This window comes from Marmota monax, unplaced genomic scaffold (assembly GCF_021218885.2).
Source record: "Marmota monax isolate L192 unplaced genomic scaffold, Marmota_monax_Labrador192_F-V1.1 WCK01_AAM20220418_F8-fsc00073, whole genome shotgun sequence".
NCBI lineage: Eukaryota > Metazoa > Chordata > Mammalia > Rodentia > Sciuridae > Marmota > Marmota monax.
This window is the reverse complement of record NW_026692846.1, coordinates 3,018,226-3,033,085: the sequence shown is the minus strand read 5'-3', so window position 1 is coordinate 3,033,085 and position 14,860 is coordinate 3,018,226.

Here is a 14,860-nt window from a genome sequence, read left to right as displayed (position 1 = left end):
CGCACAGCAGAGGCTGAAGCCGAAGCCGCACTGCGGGCTGTGGTCAGGAGCCACGGAAGGCAGGAGCAGCTCTAGAAGCTGCACAAGGCTAGGAAGCGGTTCTGCCCTGGAGGCCCAGGGCCTGCGTCGCCCTGCTGACTCCCTGCTTTGACCAGGGAACCCCATCTCAGACCCAGAGCCGCAGGGGACCTCGTGTGTGGGCGGGGACCAATGAGAGGTGTCCTTGGTTGCTCTCACCTTGACCTAGTGGGAGACTGGGGGGGGGGGCGCGGTGCTTAAACCACACAAGTTGGTCCCTCGCCATTCTGGAGGCTGGAAGTCCAAGATCAAGGTGGCAGCTGATGGCCTTCCTGGTGAGGTTGCTTCTGGGGTTGCAGATGCTTCCTTCGTACCCGTCCTTAGGTGGTAGAGACCGGGAGAGCTGTCCGGCCTCCCTTCCATCCTCAGGACCTCATTTAACTTGAATTCTTCCTCACTCCAAATACAGCCATGTTGGGGGCTGGGGCTTCAACATTATGCAGGGACACAATCCAGCCCACAGCACTACCTTTCATCTCTCCTGAGGAATGAGAAGTGAGGAATCTGCTCATTCGTTCTAGCCACATTTATTAAGTACCCGCTGTATGCAAAATGTTGGAGAGCAGTGCAGATACATCTACTGAACCTCTGCCTTCCAACCTCTGGGTTAGATATTTTCCATCCATCTCTTCCTCTTCTCCTCTCCCCTCCCTCCCTCCCTCTCTCCCTCTTCCTCCTGTTCCCTCTCCCTCTCCCTCTTTCTTTTCCATATGGTTCTGGGAATTAAACCCAGGGCTCTGCACACAATAGGCAAGTGCTCTCACTGAGTTACAACCCCAGCACTTTAAAAAAATTTTTTGACACAGGGACTTGCTAAATTGCTGAGGCCAGCCTCGAACTTGTAATCCTCCTGTCTCAGCTTCCTGAGTGGCTGGGATTTCAGGCATGCGCCACAACACCCAGCCATTCTTATTTCTTAAAGCAATCGTAGAAAAGTAATTGTCTAAGGGCCCGCATGGCACACAAAGCTGTGCATGGATGCTGAAACAGTCTGTACAGTTTCCAAAAATAAAAAATAAAAAAGTATATATATACACACATAAGGTGGAAAATGTCCAGTGACATCTGCATCTTCATACACAAAATAAATCCTACCAGGGCTCCCTGTAGGCTGCCAGGGCAACCGTAGGCAGCCTTGGTTTCTGGGGTGCTGCCTCCCTTTTGCCTCACTATACTGGCCCTCAGAACTGTTAGCAGTCCCTTTGCCAAAGTCCTTCCAGACAGTCACTTGCACACGCTGTCTGTTTCCTGCTGGGACTGTGCAGACACAAGTTGGCAAGGAGCCCAGGGGAGCAAGGGCTTGTCCTGAGTCCACGAAGAAGTCACAGGCAGGGTCAAGGGAAGGACGGGGAAGCAGGCTGGTGATCAGGGGCAGAAAGCCCTCAGGCAGGTGGGGTTCAGGCCTCACCCTGGAGGAGTGCAGTAAGATTAAAATGAGCCTGTGTCCCTGTCCCAGTCATAAAAGCCCCAGGATCTCTAGAGCAGTGTCCCGGGCCCAGCAAGGGGGCTCCTCTTACCCTGGCACCTGGGCTTCCACTCTGTCCCTGCCCCGGCCTCTGACCTTGGGCTGTATTGGGTCAGGGGCCTTGTGTGGGGACCTCCGGCTTCTCTTGCCATCTGTCTGTGGCTTGGATGACAAAGCGCCATTATTCATTCTTGTTACTGCTTCCTGTCTGTGTGCCTTCCCCAGCACATTTTTTTTTTTTTTACCTTGAAAAGAAATTGATTTCAGCTGCTGCAAACCTCCCAACTGGCTTCCTGCATCAACTCAAGTGGAGCTGCGGCTGCTGCCTGCTCCAGCTCCTCCGGGCCATCTGCCTCTGCCACGGCTTCAGCCTCCCGAGGCCCCCACCCGCATCAGCACCCCAGATCTGCCCCTGCAGCCTGTGGGACCCTGCTGAATGTGGAACACTGAAGCCCATCCCATCACCACCCCCAAATCTGCCTACAGCCCCGGTGTCGGGGAGCCAGTTATGGGGGGCAGTGGACAGGTGGGGGCAGGCCTCTTAGGCACAGGGAGCAGGTGCCAGGAATGCACTCGGCCCTGCGGAGACTTCAGTGGAGGCTGAGCCAAAGTTCCCCTTCCACCTGGAGCGTGTGCGGGCAGCAGCGTAGCCCATCCTGGAGGCTGGGCGGGAGGTGGGCAAGGGCAGGTCTTGCAGGCACGTGGGGAATTATGGGTGGAGGCTTCTCTGAGGTTACCTGGTACAGTTCCTTTTGGGGCCCGGGTCCCAACTCCAAAACCCACCTTCTCAGCACAGGAAGATGCTGGAGAGCCCAAGTCAGGCCAGGTCAGGAGGCTGCCCAGGCCACAGGCGGCAGGGCCAGGGATTGAGTTATTCCAGGGCAGGAGTGATGGACAGTTGAGGCTCTGTCCCTTTGGGTCTGTTCATCTGCCCTTTAACGTGGGGCCTAGAGCATCATTTCAGCCATTCTTGGGAAATTGGATTTTTCTGGAAAAGAACAAGGTGGCTTCTGCAAAGGGAAGCAAACTTGGTGGGTCCAGGGAGCTGTGGGAGCAAAAGGAGGAAGGCTTTTGCAAAGTGCCTTTTATGGATCAGCATCTGGCCTTGGACCCTGCACTCCTTGTGAGGGACTGTGCACACGGCCCCCACTGCTTCTCCTGACGTGGTCAGGAGCTGGGTGCAGCAGTGAGCAGGGGCCGGCGGATCCAGTCTGCTCCAGGAGGCAGAGAAGCTCACGGCTGTCACATGACTCTCCCATTGTCCCAGACATGTGGGCTTCACCAGCACCCTGAGAGGTGGGCACTGTCTCCATTTTCCAAGTGACAAACACGTTTCAGAGAACCTAAGCTTTTCTGAGTCTCGGGGGCCCTCAGTGTTCTAGTGATCTACTATTGCACACAAACTGCCCCAAAGCTCAGTGACTTACAGCATTTTACCAACTACTTTATCCTCCTCCCAAATCTGCAGGTGGAGCAGGACTTGGGGAGGATGTTTGCCCGTGCTCGGTGGCATCTGCTCCGGTGCCTGTGGGAACTGAGGGTTCACCTCCCAGTCTGCTCTCACTGGGAGCTCAGCAGCCTGGACCCAAAAGCCAGTGCTCCAAGGGCAGACAGCTTCCCTGTGCAAGACCAGACCCAGAGACAAGGGCCACATCATGTCCCCCACACTCTGCTGATCAAGCAGCCTCAGGCTTGCCTCTTCATGAAAGGCCAAAGAACTTGTGGCCATTTTTCACTGGCCAGTGGCAGGACCAACTTGGAGACTGGATCCTCCTGAGGCCCTTAAGCCTGCACAGGCCCATGGGGAAGACAAGTGAGGTAAGCATGACCCCAGGATGGCCCCACCCAGCTGGCTGGACCTCTCATGAGTGCTCACACAAACAGGGGACAGGACAGGGGTCTGCTGGCCCCAGAGTTCACCATGGTTCTTTCCTCTGGGAACTCCGTATCCCTGGCTGGTCCACATGGTTCCAGGGACCTGCTGTGCGCTCACCCATCTCTTCCCAGCCACAGTCCAAGGACCTGGTTTGGGTGGCATCTGCCCAAGCTGGGCCAGGGTTTCCTCCCCTGAGACTTTCACACAAGCACTGGGAGTTGTCAGGGGCACAGCTTCTGCCAGTGGAGAAAGGTCATCTTCGGGAGCGAGTGGAGGAAGCCCCAGGCTGAGGAGCACACAGCAGAGCCAGGGATGGGTTCCAGGGCTTTCCGTGACCTGCTTCTGGTTTCCCAGGGACTAGAGGCATGGCCACCCTCACAGAGGAACCCTGGGCCCTCTCGCCTTGTCCTCTGCAGGTGTCTGTCTCTGGTCACCCAGGGAGGCCTGACTGAGGAGCCGTTTCCTGCAGCCTGGAGAGTCCTGAGCCTTCGAGGCTATCTCCTGGGGAGTGCTGGCCTCCTTGGTGGCCTTCCTGGCTGCCAGCAGGCCCCTCCAGTCCTCTCCCACCGAAGGACCCTGTTTCTCCCTTGTGTTCAGACTACCAGCTTCTCCTGAAGCCCCTGCCTGCCTGGCCACCCTCCTCCTGTGCCCTCCCCAGGGCAACGCTTCTGAGTGACTTGCCCTCTTCCCGCCCGGCCTCCTCTGTTGGCAGCAGCGCAGTTCCTCCCGGGCAGCTCCCTTCTCCTTTTGCCCTGGACAATCTCCCTTGTCCACCTACGCCTCCCGGCCAGGAAGCCCCAGCAGCTCTTACCAAGTCTAAGGCAAGGTGGTGAGAGTATGGTCCTCCCGAATCCCCTGGGTTCGACTTCCAGCTGTGCCACTCAGGGGCTGGGTGACCTCGGGCTGGCTCCTACTCTGTGCCTCAGTTTTCTCAAGTATGAGGTGGGAGGGGGACTGTCCTGCCTGCCTCACCCTGCTGCGGGGAGGAATAGCGAGGGCTTGGGAAGCACTGTGGGCTGGCTGTGCCTGTGGCCCTCGGAGATGGCCCTGGACGGTGGCCCTGAAGCAGACACCGCTGTCACCCTGCGCTGTCCTTGGGCTCTGTCAGCTTTGTGTCCTGGGATGCCAGCTCCGAGTCTGGTCCTCGGAGGCGGTCGCGCGCGCCCCCTACTGGTCAGTGCCCGCCACTGCCGGAGGCTGCGGGCCAAGTGAGGGCGGAGGTAGGTGGGCAGGTGCGCTCCGACCCGCCCCCAGCTCACAGGGAAGAATGGGACCCTGGGGCCTGCTCCGCCAGTCGGAGCAGGAAGTAGAAGGGCCATGATCTGGCCTCAGCGCCGTCTTCCTAGTCGTGTCCTTCCAACACAAAGCGGGCCCCACTGTCACCAACCCAGGTCCCTCTGTGGCCTCTTCCTCCTGCCAGCTTTGGTCCCCAAGGTCTCCACCTTTCGGAGGACCCTAGATTGCAGACGTTGCAGACCTTGGAGCCTGAGCCAGGGAGGGGCAGAGATAAGTGAGGTGCTGTCTTGCTTCTGGTGACCAAGTTAGTGCACAGGTGGCTTAGTAACTGCTTGATGGATGAAAACATGACTAAATAAGTGGACTCAGTGACTGGGACACAGTGGCTGAACCCTGGTCCCATTGGCACTTTATTTACTTTTTGGTACTCAGGATGGAACCTGGAGTTCCTCTTTTGAGACAGTGTCCTGCTAAGTTGCCCGGCTGGACTGGACGCTGTGACCCTGAGTCTCCCAGGTAACTGGGATCACAGGCGTGGGGCACTGCACCAGCCAATTGGCAAACTCTTACTCATCCTTCAAAGCTTGGTTCAGGGTCACCTCTTCCAAGGGAAAAAACCTCCTCCAAATCCTTTTAAGGTCCCCTAGCACATTCCACCTTAGGTCAGAGGGAGATCCTCTTACCGACAGCAGGGGGATGCTGGGGTGGGAACAGACAGGTGGAGTCAGCAGTGGGAGGGAGGAGGGGGAAACTGCACTGGGAAGGCTTCCTGGAGGAGAAGGCATTGGAGACCTGTCTCAAAAATAAATAAATAAATAAATAAAGAGCTGAAGATGTGGCTGAATGGTTACGCACCTCTGGGTTCAATCCCTGGTACCCAAAACAAAAAAATCCATCTCAGGATTTTTACTGAGTCTGTGAGACCAGGCTGTGCCAGTTCTCTCTGAGCCTTTGTCACTGGGGCAGGTGCATATTGTCCCCAAGTCTTTACTTTTCGGTGCCTGTGTGCTTTGCCATGTGTCTTTGCAGCTCCACTGCACTTTGCAACAACCACTCCAGCCCTGGCGTCCTCGTGGACTTGTGACTTGCTCTGGCCCATGGAACATCTGCAGCCACAACATGAGCAAAGGCTTCTGATGTGTGTGCGTGTGGCTGGGCTCGTCCTCTGTGCCTCTGCCTCACTGGAAAAGACGTGTCCCAGCCAGCCCGATGGCCTCAGGAAGATGGGAGTCCAGTGCCACCTCAACACTGTAAGTCTCCTGACCTGGGGACATGGCCTCAGGAAGATGGGAGTCCAGCGCTGAGCTGCCTGGGCTGGTGACCCTGCCACACTTCAAGTCTATGAACAAGAACGAATGATGTTATTTGAGCCACGGGTTCCTACCATGTTCTTAAGCAATGTGTGGTGGTGACGCTACCCAGGACAGCCACCCATAAATCTGTGGCCTCTGAGGTCCCTCCTAGTTCCAAATCCCAGAGCTGTGACCCTGTTCTGTGTGAAACAGATCCTGAGAGCTGTAACCTAGCCAGTGGACCAATCCATTTGATAGATTAATAATTTGAATGTATTACTGAGTGGAAATGATGGGCAGGTGGGGCATGGCTGGAGGAATTCTAGGGATTATAATGGTTATAGGATTGTAATGCCCTTAGGGATTGTATTTTGTCCCTGCCACCCCCCTTCCTGACTGCCATGAACTGAGTTGTTCTCCTCCACCACACCCTTCTGCCATGATGGTCTGCTTCATCTTGGGTCCAGAGGGATGGGGTTGGCCAACTGATCTTCTGAATCTGTGAGCCCAGATAAACTTTTCCTCCCCTAAGTTGTTTTTGTCAGGTATTTTGGTCACACTGGTGAAAAGCTGACTAGCAGCCCTCCTCCCACAATTGTGGGGTTTTTGGAGCCGCCCTGTGGAGGTGCAGTTCCGAGGCCTACATTTCTCCCTCTAAAACGTCCCATTCAGTGGCTTCTAGGAATTCAGAGTTGTGCCACCACCATGATCAATCCTGGAACATTTTCATGGCACTAGAAAGAAACCCTGTACCTCTTAGTGGTCACCCCACAATTCCCCATCACCCTCCACCTGAGGGTGCGGATCTGCTCTGTGGCTCTGTGGACTTGCCCGCCTGGACAGGGTCTAGGAATGGAACAGGCCAGTCCTGGGTTGGCTTCTTCACTAGTGTGGTGTGCTGCTGAGATCATGCCGGATATCAGGACTTCATTCCTTTTCATTGACAAATAGCACCCTGTTGCACGGACAGTTCATCCATCCTCGCTCAGTGCAAGCTCTTCATGGTGATGTGGTGTCATTTCTCTGGGGCAGATTCCTCTGTGTGGGGTGGCAGGGTCACCTAGGACGCGATGTTTACCAAACTGCTTTCAAAGGGCTGCCCCACTTTCCATTCCCACCAGCCGTGGAAGAGGACTCCTTGTCCACTTATCTGTCTCTTTCACTTTTATTCCTCTGAGATATTTATCTACCTTTCCTCTGTCCAACACAATCCTGCTTATTGCAGATTTGTAGTAAGTTTTGGAATGGGGAAGTGTGAATGTTCCAATTTTATTCTGTTTTATCCCTCCTTAGGATTTTTCTGGCTATTCTGGTTCCCTGGGTTTCTGTGAGAATTTTAGTTTCAGCTGGTCAGTTTCTGTAGGGAGGTCAGTGGGATTTCCACGAGGACTGCACAGACCTGTAGATCAATGGGGGAGAGTAGTGCCACCTCAACCCTGTAAGTCTCCTGACCTGGGGACACGGCAAGATTGGTTTTTCTCAGAACAGCTGCAGAGACGGTGTTGGGCAGCGTGGGGCTCTGCCTGGGTCGCTGGGACGGTGGTGTGCTCCCCTCCCCTTGGCACTGATGTGCTCTCTCTCTGCCAGCTGGAGCCTGGAGCTCCTACCTGGAGCACTGGGTCTACTGGGTTTTACTTTGCCTGTGCCTGCTGGGAATTCACATCTCCCTGGTTGCCCTGAGCCAAAGGCGGAGCAAGGGGGAGATGAAAACCTTCCTCAGCTGGAGCGCTGCTGACAGGGGTGTCCTCCTGCCACTTCACCTACCAGCACAGCTGCTAAGGCCCTAGCCCTGAGAGCCACTCCACCCTGCCCCAACTCGGCGTGAGCCCTCCCCTTGGGAATGCTGCAGGAACCCCACCCAAGACAGCAACCTGGAGCTGTTCTTGGCAGTCTGTAAAGAGCTTGCCGCGTTTGGTGGCTGCACAGCATCCCCTTAATTCTGTCATCTTGCCTGGCATTCGTCATCTTTTCATGAATAGCCTCCTCCACCTGCCATCTCCGCCATTTCCCGCACGTGTTACGGAGACATACCTAGATGGCAGGGTCAGATGTTCCTCCTTGGAGGCTGCAGCGGTCAGCACTCCCAGCAGCCCAAGAGATGCTGCAGGACTGGGAGCAGCCTGGCCACTTCCCCTGGAGGCCGCTAGAGGGCGCGCACGCCATCCTCAAAGGCCCAGATTTTCTGAGTTTGGAGGAATGCCCGTGGTTTTCTCACGAGGAGACTGAGGCCTGGGGAGGAGAAGGGTCACCTTGCACTCTCCATGCTGGTGACATGAAGCGCAGGCCACGACCTCTGCAGTCCAAGCTGGGTCTCTCCTGGCCTTCACCAGCTGTGTCTCACCTGCTGTGCCCTTGATCTGGGCCAAAGGCCCCGCCCCGTCCTGGCCCAGGGCCCCCTGAAGGTGGGTACAGGTGAGCCAGAGATTGAAAGAAGGAATGAGTGCACAGAAGAGTGGCCACAGTGCTGTCACCGCTCTGCTGTGGTGAAATAAAGCCAAGGTCAAGAGCCAGAGAATCTTCCTGCCACCTGAGGCACCTGCCTGCAGGGTCTGGGGGCTCAGTGGCCCTGGCCTACCCCCTTCTTTCTTCCTGACTTGGCTTGGTATTTTTAATTTGCCATTTAATGTCATTCTGAGTAAAGGGCAATTAAAAAGTTAAATCATTATTTGAATTATAATGTCCATCTCCACACTGTGTGATGCCGGTTTTAAATACCAAGCGTTCTGTTTGCCTGCCCACTCACCAGAAAGACGGTTTGTGCTAGGAGGTTCGCACATGCAGACGTATTTCCATCTTATCAGAACAGTGGCGGCTGCGAACACCTAACCCTGCTGTTTTGGTGGTTTTGGTGTGTCCTCCTGCACTGTGGGTTCACAGGAATCCTGGGCTCCCGGGGCTTGGAGAATGCTGTATGTGAACCGGTGGGCAGGGAACCAGAGGCCTGTGTACCACAGGGCTCTCCTCCCTTTACATTCCCTACAGTGCCCAGCAGATGTCACTCACAAAACACAAGTTCAAAGGTGAAATTTAAATAGTTCATGGTGGACAGACCAGGTATCACTAAAGATGGGCTCGTCCATGGACTAGGCGGTGAGATGGCACTCAGTGCACACCAGGGAACAGAGCCCGCCCAGGTGTCGGGGAGGAATAAACATGGCCTGGGTAGAAGGTATGGTGCTGGTGCTGGGGAGAGGTCTGGGTGGGAGTCATGGACACGTAGACCCACTCAAAGCAGAAGTGCTGTTGGGTGAGTGGAGGAAGGCACAGACCTTCCAGAGGAGAAGTGGGGGAGTCTGGATCTGAAGCAGGACCCTTGACAGCTCTGCCATGGATTGACATATATCAGGGGCTACAGCTCCCACCCACCCACTCACCTGCCCCTCCACCCTCTACCTGTCTGTCTAGCCAGCCATCCAGGCTTCCATCCTTAAACCTGCAGAAGTTTCCATTTGTCATGATTTATCCATCCAGCCCCCATCCATCCATTTACCTATCCCCCACCCATCCATCCATCCATCCCCATCCATCCATCCCCCATCCATCCATCCATCCATCCCCCCATCCATCCATCTATCCCCCATCCATCCATTCATCCCCCATCCATCCATCATCCATCCTCCCATCCATCCATCCATCCATCCATACTCCCATCCATCCATCATACTCCCATCCATCCATCCATCCATCCATCCATCCATCCATCCATCCCCATCCATCCATTTACCTATCCCCCATTCATCCATCCATCCCCCATCCATCCATCCATCCCCCCATCCATCCCCCATCCTTCCCCCCATCCCCCATCCATCCATCCATCCCCCATCCATCCATCCATCCCCCCATCCATCCCCCATCCATCCCCCCATCCATCCATCCATCCATCCTCCCATCCATCCATCCATCCATCCCCCATCCATCCATCCATCCCCCCATCCATCCCCCCATCCATCCCCCCATCCATCCATCCATCCATCCTCCCATCCATCCATCCATCCATCCTCCCTCCCATTCATCCCTCTAACAAACATGTTTTTGAAGTCTGTCAGAAGCCAGACACAGTAGTGTGGTGTGGGCATGTGGTAAACATGGCCTCGGATGTTTTACTGCAAAGAAGGAACGGTGATCCCGTTACCAGGCGTCTGGCCAGGGCAGGCACTGGGCAGGAGTTCCACATTTGGATGGCTCTGACCCTCCAGGATTCTACCTCCCACCTACCCTTTTACTCTAAACTGCTAAGAAGCAACACGGGCACTGAGACCCAGACTCTGTGCTTGTTTTGGAGAAGGAAGGCAGGGGCCTGGCTTTGCTCAGCGCCAGCTCAGGTCTGCCAGGAGGGATGGCACAGAGCAGGGCAGAGCACCAGGGAGGAGCCCCAGGGGGGGCTCCATCAGTGGAAGGCAGGATTCTGAGAGCTGGAGGCACACGTGCAGGTCCCTGTGCAGAGGGTGGGCTGGGGACAGAGGGTCCTCTGCACAGAGCCAGCCGCTGTCAGAGCAATCCCTCTGAGAGCCTGGAGAGACCAGGGGCAAGTGTCTGCGGCTGAGCAGAGCTGGGCCTGGATGCGGGGCCAGGGAAGCAGGCCCGACCCGGCCAGGACCCTCACTCTGGCTCTCCCCTGTCCCCTCCTCAGGTTCACAAGGAAGGAGCTGGTCCTTCTGAGGTTCTGCCACCACATGGTCCAAGGAGGTCCCCAGAAAGCAGAAGGGGCCTCAGCCCAGCCCTGGCAGGTTCATGCCTTACAGCTGCAGAAAGGAATTTTAGGGTGTGTCCAAAGAGGCAAAAAGACTTGTTTGAGAAACCCAATGATAGAGCAGGTCTCACTCAAGGGCAGAGGGAGCACAGTCCCAGGCAAAGTGCTTCTTTGGGGTCCGGGGCCCTCTTTTAAAGGAAACGTGTGAATAGTGAACATGGGAAGAGAGTGGGGGTGAGCCTGGTGGGCTCCACTCTAATCCTGGAGCAGCTGGCGGGGTCTGGCTCTTCCAGAATCTCCAGGAGGACGTCCCCAGGCAACAGGCAATGTTGGGGATATACCCAGAAGTTTCTAACAAGGTCTTTTCGGGTGGCTTTACTGAGTCCACAGAAAGCCTGCCCTATAGCTGGTGTCGTGCTCGGTCCCTGGTCCCTGAGGTGCCGACTTCTCCAAGCTCAGGCCCTTAGAACACAGGCCTGGGGAAAGCAGGGCTGGAGGCAGACGCTCTCACGGAGCTGCTCAGCCTAAACCAGCTCCTCTCCTTCCCGCCGGCCGCCTAGCCTTTCTCCTCTCCACCTACTGGGTGCCAGCTGCTGTGGGTTCTGACCCTGCAGGTGGTAAACAACCGTCAGCAAGGTCCTGCTGCGCCCTGTGAGCAGCAGGGGAGGGAAAAGGGAAGGAAATGAGGCCTTACAGGTCCCCCGGGGGCTGTCAGGCCCGAGGCGCAGGCCTGCTTCTCCCAACAGCCACAGGTCTGCGCCATCACCCCATTGACAGATAGGACCAAGGCTGCAGGAGGCAGAGTGAGCTGTGGGGCTCTGGGTCCCTCGCCCGCCATGCCCACCTCCATGACCAGCCCCCCACAGACCCCCTCGCTCTGCCCCTTCCTGAATTTGATCCCAGAAGGTGATCGCCTTGGAGGAAATGCGAGAAAGGAAGGAAAGCCTCTGTCACCCTGAGGGAGCCACAGGGCTGCTCCGGGCCAAAAGCCCCTCAGGTCCTGGTGGCTCCGCCAGCTCTGTGACGTCAAGGTTTTGAAATAGCCACAGCTTCCTCATGTTCATTCCCATAGGCGTTGGGAAACAACGTTCGACAATAAACCAACAGAAGAAACCACCTGTGACCCCGGCCACAGCCTGTGGGCCCAGGTGAGCCTCTGCTTCTCCTGGTCCAGGAGTGGCTGAGACTCAGCCTGGTGATCCGGTCCCAGGGTTTTCTTCCACCAGTGCCCTATGGGCACAAGGAGGACTTCTGGATCATGGAAGGATGGACGAGGTGCCCTCAGGCACCAGAGCCCAGTGGGCCAGCCCCAACCAGGTGCCAGGGTGCCCAGGGCATACCACTCAGGAGACCCCGAGGCCGCCCCAGGCACAGATGTGGCCACATGGGAGCCTCCACTCTGGAGACCAGAGTGCCAGAATGGGCAGCCAATCTCCCAGACGCACTCACACAGACACAGGACACAAGAACAGACGTGTCAAAGACACACGGTATACACATACACATACAGTCCACACAGAAATGCATACATGTGCACGGACAAAGAAACTAGACAGAAACTTGTACATGCAGTTCCACACACATGTGTACACATGCACAGAAAGGCACACTCGTATGCCTGATTCCCACGCACTCAGTCACACACACACGTGCACATGACCTAGAGATGCACACGCACACACACAGGTACACATACAGGCACACGACCTACATCTGCACACGTGCACACACACAGGGACCCACATAATGCACACAAGCACTTATGTGCACACACACGCACACCCCCAGGACACACGTGCACTGTCTTCTCCCGCTGCCACCTGGCTCTTCTGCTCTCTACTTATCACCATCTGCAGCTCATCACGGACTCCACGTTCAGACCTCCCAGTTCTGCAGCCTGGCTTGGTCCAGTGCTAGCTGTTTGACCCCAGGCAGCTCCAGCCCTTCCCTGTGCCTGTTTCCCCTTCTGAAAAGTGAAGACAATATTACAGCCCTGTCATGGGTGCTGTGACAGTTCAGGGACTTATCATGAACCAAGCACTTGGAGCAGCTGCTGGCAGTGCACCCTCCTGGTTGCTCCTGGTGTCCGACTCCCTGCAGGAGGGGTGTGTGGGCAGGCTCTCTCAGCAACTTGCTGCCGTGCCCTATACCCCGAGAAGCACCTGGCACAGCAGGGTGCACACTGTCCCACCATCAGGGAAGGAAGGGGAGGCGCCTGGCAGCTCACAGGGCTTGGGGCTTGAATTTAGAGTAGGAGGGGCCCAGGCGGCTCCTCCTTCCAAGGCAGCAGGAAACCCAAGCTGGCTCAGGCCAGGTGAGTTGGCAGCTGGGCCCAGGCCTGGACCTGATCCTGGGGAATGGTCTAGTGGGTCCTCCTCTTCTGGTGGGCCTGGAGAGGACATGGGCAGCCACTGTCTGTACTGGTTTTCTCCCGACACTCCGGGAAGCTGAGTCACGCAGCCCTGGCCCTGGCTCACCACTCCCTGGCTTGGGGTGAGGGGCAGACCTCCCAGGGACAGGTGCCCTCTCTGGGGACAAGCCTGAACATTCCAGACCAGCCAGGGACCAGGCTGGGAGCCACTAGCATGGCTCACAAGTAAGGGGATGGCAGTTGGGCTCAGAGAAGCAGGGCTGAGACCACAGGGTCCTCAGGCTCTTGCTGGGTGGCTGGGCAGGTCTCTGTTTCTGGGCCTGTGAATGGAGGAAGCCCTGCTTCTGCTTCACAGTGGGATTCCAGCTCTGCCGTGCTTTCTGCTCCTGGAGGTGTCAAGGCTGCACATGGCTACAGAGCTGAACTTGAGGTGGGTCATAGCCATCTTGTCCCTGTCCCCCTAGGACAGCCTCTTGGTCCTGGGGCTCTGTCTAGGTCTGGACTGGGGCCTCCGACCCTGTGCCTTCTCATCCCTGCATTCACTTCTGTCTCTGGGCACTGCTCCGCGCAGGCATAGCCGTGTCCTCTGGGCCCGAAGGCGAGGTTCCTGTGGGTCAGCCATGGCGGTGCCACCCTCAGGCCATGAGGACAGCTGCTGTCCCCACATCTGTGAGGCTGCCTCAGGGCTGGACAGAGGGCTCCAACCCCCTCTGCGCTCAGTCTCCCAAGCTTTTCTGGTTTCTTCATCCCCATCCCACCCTTCCAGGGCCTCAGCCTAGTGGGGGGCTAGTCAGCTTCCCAGAGAGCCCCAGCCTCCGTCTCCCCTGTGTCCTGGCACAGCCGTGGAGGGGTGGGTGGTGGCGTGTCACCGGGCTTCTGAGGCAGCCCAGACTCGGCTCCCTATTATCTGTGAGCCTCTCTGCCCTCTCGTCCCTGAACCAGAAGCTTCGAGCCCTCAGCTGTGGCCAGATGGGGAGGTTGTGGGCAGCAGGGTGTCGGGGAAACCCACACTTGGCCACTGACAGCAGCAACAGGGAGGACGGGGAAGGAGACAGCGGGGCTGTGTCGAGGGGCCCTGGACACCATGGCGGACACTGTCGAGTTCCTCCTCCATGTGGGGCTCCCTGGAGGGTCCTGAGGGTTATGTGGACATTGGGTAGGGGTAGGACTTGCCACCACTGAACTTGGGCGGTGGCTGAGCCACGAGGCACTGGGCCGTAACAACAGCCTGGGGATGTTCCCTGGTCTGCAAAGGGAACAAGGGCCTCCCTGAGCCAGGGTGGCAGGTGACATTTGGGAAACATGGCGATTCAAGTTGGCTAGGGCAAAGCATTTAATCTGACGCCTGGCTCCCCACGGGATAGCCCCAGCCAAGCAGCCAAATTAATGGCAGCAAGGGACCTTTCAAAGACCTTCGCTGAGATAGAAAGATGCGGGAAGGTGCCCCGAGAGAGGATGCCCGTGTCTGAGAACGTCGACCCAGATGCCAACAGCAAAAGGTGTGGGGTAAATAATCAGACTCTAAAAGAGACAAATATAAACAAATCCTTAGGGAATTAGGTAAAAAGAGCAAGCGACAAGAAACTGAAAATTAGATTGACCCCAGGTTTTATGACAGCCAGGCCAGGTATGACGGCCATGCCTATAATCCCGGCTACTCCAGGCAGAGGCAGAAGGGCTGCGAGTTCGAGCCCAGCATCATAGTGGGAGTCCATCTCAAAAAAAGAAAAAGAAAAACAAAAAGAGAACGGAATGGTGTAGGCTACAATAGCCAGAAGGAAACGGAGAAGCACACTTAAAATCCACAGAAAGAAATTAGAGCAAAATACCATCCATCCAGTGAAACTGACTT